A 5,488-nucleotide genomic window follows, 5' to 3' on the forward strand; every position below is an offset into this window, starting at 1 on the left:
CTTGATTCAGAGGATCTCAGTTATAGCATAAAACGGTGAATGAGTCAGTTAACCTTGAGCACTGAGAATCTAAAACCGCTTACAGTGAAAGACACAGATGTCCTTCTGGCTGCTCTTTTCATAGCAGTGTAAGATTGATGCGGGATCTGTTCCTCCACAGTCACTGCTACAGCGATCAGGATCAAGCCCAGCTGTCTTTGCGCTCCTGGATCAGCGTGGTGAAGGGTAAGATGAAGGCCATCAAACACAAGGCCAAACACCTGGAGCTGATGGAGAATAGTAAGTGAAGTATGACTATCTGATCCTCTGCACCGGCCTGCAGTATCAGGTCAGAGACACACAGACACAACATCAACACAACTCAGCGAACCAAGATGTCACTGTGAATTATGAGACATGTATTCTGTGCCAATGCAGATCAGTGTTTGCAAATTAATGCAATGCTAATTTGGTTTTCATGCAGAGCACAGTAATTAGTACATGAGAATTCAGCTTGTGTGGATGCTGCTGTATTTGGCAGAGTCTGACAATACATTTAATGGTAGGACATTGCAGATACTGTGTATGTAGAAGCTGGACACACACACACACACATATATTTATATGTATACATTTCTAGTTAGCTTTGTCAGTCTCTTTGAAACAGAACAAAGACACAATAATACATTTAATGGTAGGACATTGCAGATACTGTGTATGTAGAAGCTGGACACACACACACACATATATTTATATGTATACATTTCTAGTTAGCTTTATGGGTTATTTAGTTCTGTTCTCCTTGGTTCCCTACCTGTTTGTTTCCATAGTTTCTGATTAGAGTCCTCCGTTCAGGGCCCGTATTTATCAAGCTTCTCAAAGTGCCATTTTAGTCTCAAGTGCTGGGAATTCATTAAATTTACACCTACTTTCAAACTCAAGTTATCAAATTTCTTAAAGCTAAGAATCACTCTTACTCTCCCAGTTATTTAAGACAGCTCGAGAGGTCTCTCAAGTGGTTAGGAGTTGCCAGTAGGGGTTTGTGATGGCGCTGAGGAGACAGAGACGTGCGCGAATCTTTCAGGAGAGATGTTTGACTACGAGCAGTTAATCAAACAGTTAAATTTCCTCAGTTATTCAAACAAAAAATGAGCAAAGAATATTTACATTACCAAAGAACATCATAACTGACTTATTTACCCTTATTTACACTGCATACGTCTGCGGCGCATTACGGCTCCAACACGGCCACCGGAGCTGATCGGTTAATCACCAGCCACGCTGCGGCAAGTTTCTGAAGCGGCTCTCTGCGCTGCATCACTAAAGATAGGCTCCTATATTTTTGAAGGATAATAATAATAATAATCATCTTGCTGTCGTCAAAGAAATCAGCCACAGGCGATATCTCTGACTATCGTCGATACATGATACTATCATCTACTGGCACAACCCTAAATTGAAGGTTGGAATGACGATTCGCTTCCTTACCATAATGTACTCTCTTGAAAATTCTTTATTGTCAAATGTGTGTTGAACGTAAACTCATTTTACGAATTTAACCATTCAATGTGAATTTATCTGAGAATATTCTTAAATAAGGAAATCTATTCAGTGACTGGTCCATGCGTATTTCTTCATCCAAAATCCCGTTTGTGGCACAGCGAAGTGTCGTGAATCAACTCTAAGACTGACACTTTAAGGTGGGGTAAGCGAATTCTGGTAGCCAATGTTGACATTTGAAATCACCAAAACAAACACGCCCCTACCCCAAAAGGGTCTCGCGCCTATTTTGATAGCTCCGCCTCACATACATACGCAACCCAGGCAACAATTAGTTCTGTGAAACAAAGCAAAACCAATGTTACATCGTGTCTACACCGGACGCGAGTGGCGCGGCACGGCATGACAAAATACCATAGAACTCATAAACAGTGATGCTGTCTACACCATAGATATATATACGAACGTCCCACCCTCCCTGCAATCGCCGTCCTGAACGCATTTACGCTCACAGACCAGAGACAACATTACTACAATAGGCTACATCAGGTTCCTAATTCCAGCCCATGTTCCGAAGTGAAGTAAACTTCAACGGATTTCCCCCGCTCAGGGAGTAGGGAGCAATGAACACTGTGTAGGGATCATATTGATCGGAACACAGTTCATGCACGTAGCTCACGTCTAACGGGCTGGCGCGAGGACTAGATTAACCGCTGGGCTACATCATGTGTCATTCACCGGTGAGAAATCTTTAAAAGTACTACAATACCAGGAAGGAAGATCGGGTTGTTGATGTTTGCCTGCCATCCTCGCTCTGTCTGCACAGCGTGCGTGAACGCGCTAATGACGTATCCTGTCTGCGCGAACTGGGTGCACAGAGGTATCCTAATACATGCGTTGACAGGCAGGTAGGAAAGCATATTAAAACGCTCGGACCGAGCGTTTTGATTGGACGAACATTTCTTGATCCTACGCCTTCCACAAAATATATAAATACCGACAAATACATTTAGACCACTTAACTTAATAATTGCTATCGGGATGTGAAGAGACTTTCAACCAGCATAACAAAAAAATGTTTCTGAAGACAATCACCTATTGCACCTTTAAATTACGACAGAGATGCTTGATAAATAACTTTTAATCGCAGTTTGGAGCCAAGAATTTTTTTACACTTAAGTCAATTCTTAGCAGCATTCTTGAGAGTAATTCTCAGAGGCTTGATAAATACGGGCCCAGGTGTTCCTTGTTAATTAGCTCCTTAGTTTTATGGTATTATGTTTGCTTTGTTGTGGTTGTGTTTTGTTTACTCCTGCGATCTCCTGTGCTTTTCTTGTGGATTATTATTGAAGAACTCTTGGTTTTGGATTTTGCTCCTTTGTTGTGTGCTTTATTCTATACAGCCTGTGACTGAAATACCAGACCCATACTACAGAAGGACTTAACAGCACTGCCAATACAAATGGTCAAAGTATTTCCAAGTCCAAGGACTGCAGCATTGCCAATGCAAATGATCACAATGCTCCCGGTGAGTGAAATTCCAGTGAGTAATGTTCCTGAGTCTGTTCCTGTGAAGCAAATTCCTGAGTCAATTCCAGGAAGGGAAAACCCAGAGCCCAACCCAGAGAGCATCACACTGTCCATAATGGCTCTAACATGTATGTGTGTCTGGGCCACACACAGATCCACACCAGCCCCTGAGTCCGCTCCAGCCCCCGAGTCCGCTCCAGTATCGGCTCCAGCCCCTCAGTCCACTCCAGTGTCGGCTCCAGCCCCTGAGTCCGCTCCAGCCCCTCAGTCCGCTCCAGTGTCGGCTCCAGCCCCTCAGTCCGCTCCAGTGTCGGCTCTAGCTCCCCGAGCTGCCGCCACTGCCCTGGAGGCTTCGTGTTCAGTCTGGGCCACCCCATTTAACTGTTTATGGTGCGAGGACATGCATTGCAGGGGGCGGGGAGTACTGTCATAGTTTTAGTTTGTTTAGAGTTTGTTTTTGTTCTGTTTTCCTGTTCAATCCATGTCTGTTTCTAGTTAGCTTTCTAGGTTGTTAATTTGTTATGTTCTCCTTGGTTTCTGATTACAGCCCTCAGTTAAGATGTTACTTGTTAATTAGCTCCTTAGTTTTCTATGTAAAGCCCTCAGTTTGAGTTAGTTCTTTTGTCTGGTCTTATGTTTGCTTAGTTGTAGTTGGGTTTGGTTTACTCCTGCTATCTCCTGTGCTTTTCTTGTGGATTATTATTAAAAAAAACTCTTGGCTTGGATATTGCTCCTTCGTTGTGCACTTTATTCTACACAGCCCATGACAAATAACACTGATAAGTATATACATTTATATAAAATGTATGCACACACAAATATATTTACCAGCTTCTACCAAGTATCTGCAATTTGTGATAAATTATAAAAGTTAATTAATATTAAAATTATATTAAACTGTTTGGTTAGAGAATATATATAAAATTATATGAATTATTAATTTACGTTATGTATATAGAGAGAGAGGGAGAAATTATTTTTATGTAATTTTACATTTTTAACTATACTTCAGATGCCCAGTCTCACCACCGATGCCATAACCCAAAAAACCAACAGTGTGAACCCACATCAGCCCAGACACCGACACCTACAGCCCGTCCCGTTCAACCTCTTCATCCTCAATGACCAGCACGACTGCTTACATGTCCATCAGTGGCTCATGGACAAATTCGTGGAACTGACAGGCGCGTTTACTGCCAATTTACAAAGATTTTATTAGAGTCAATGGCAGCCTTCTCTCGTGCATAATCTAATTTACCAAGCCACTGTTATTCTAAAGCCGCGCCCAACTGTCAGAGCATAACTAGTAGCTAATTAGCGTGAGTGAAATCTCATCTCCTTCCATCCATTTACAGGGGAATATTAATATTAGCAGGGTGAGCTAAGAATTAATCTGCACGGGCAGAGATGAGCCACCGCTATCTGTCTGATTAAGCCTATTATATTTACTAATTACAGCCTCCTTTAATAATCCGGGAAGTAGTGCAATTATCAGTGAATGCTAATTATACCGTCTGCATATGAAAGATATCAATTTAGTGGCATGAGAATTTGTATTTGGGTCAACCAGAGAGGCCTGGGTCTGGCTCCGAATAAGTTGTCAACACAAATTACCAGATAATAGTTTTGGCAGAAATCCTGTTGTGGTTGAAATCATCCGAGCACTCAGAGGTTGAGCGGCGCTGGCTGTGCTTCAGCACCATGGACAGGGCTTTGAGCGAGACCTTCTCTAAACTATTCATCCCTGCATGAGGAAAGACAGATGATATGTAAATGAATGCTATTTAACATAAACTAGCATATGGCATTGAAGACAGGAGCTACAGGACTGAATGTGTGAGATGTATAGAAGACAAAGCCACATTTATGAAACGGAAAGCTCTGGCTCTCAAAGCTGATTGGATGAATCATGTTCAAAGCCAATTTACACACACCTGTGACCGCACATCAGTTAATACTAATGAAATTAATACTTTTATTCAGCAAGGATGCATTCAATTAATCAAAAGTGACAGTAAAGACATTTTTGATTTTACAAAAGATCTCTGTTTCAACTTTCTATTCAGAGAATCTTGAAAAAAAAACGGTGAAACATTTTGATCTTTGTTTTAAACAAAAATATGAAGCAGCACAACAATAATTAAAAATAATAATGCTAAGAAATGTTTCTTAAACACTGAATACTAGAGTAAAATTAAACTTTGCATTGCAGGAATAAATTACATCTTAATATTTATTCAAATTGAAAACAGATATTTTAAATTGTAATAATACTTCACAATATTATTGTTATTTGATGTTTATTGATCAAATAAATGCAGCTTTGGTGAGCATAAGAGACTACTTTCAAAAGCATTTTTTAAAAATGGGAATTTGTATTAATGTAGCAAATTGCTACATTGCACGGGAATATGAATAGTTAATATATAATTATATATATATATATATATATATATATATATATATATATATAATTTAA

At 40.2% G+C, this 5,488-nt stretch overlaps 1 pseudogene; it reads left to right on the forward strand.

Moving 5' to 3' along the window:
- Positions 1–5,488, forward strand: part of LOC107559086 (cilia- and flagella-associated protein 61-like) — a 31,415-nt pseudogene that overhangs the window by 17,000 nt on the left and 8,927 nt on the right.

Source organism: Sinocyclocheilus grahami, unplaced genomic scaffold, assembly GCF_001515645.1.
Source record: "Sinocyclocheilus grahami isolate Dianchi unplaced genomic scaffold, SAMN03320097.WGS_v1.1 scaffold674.1, whole genome shotgun sequence".
Classification (NCBI taxonomy): domain Eukaryota; kingdom Metazoa; phylum Chordata; class Actinopteri; order Cypriniformes; family Cyprinidae; genus Sinocyclocheilus; species Sinocyclocheilus grahami.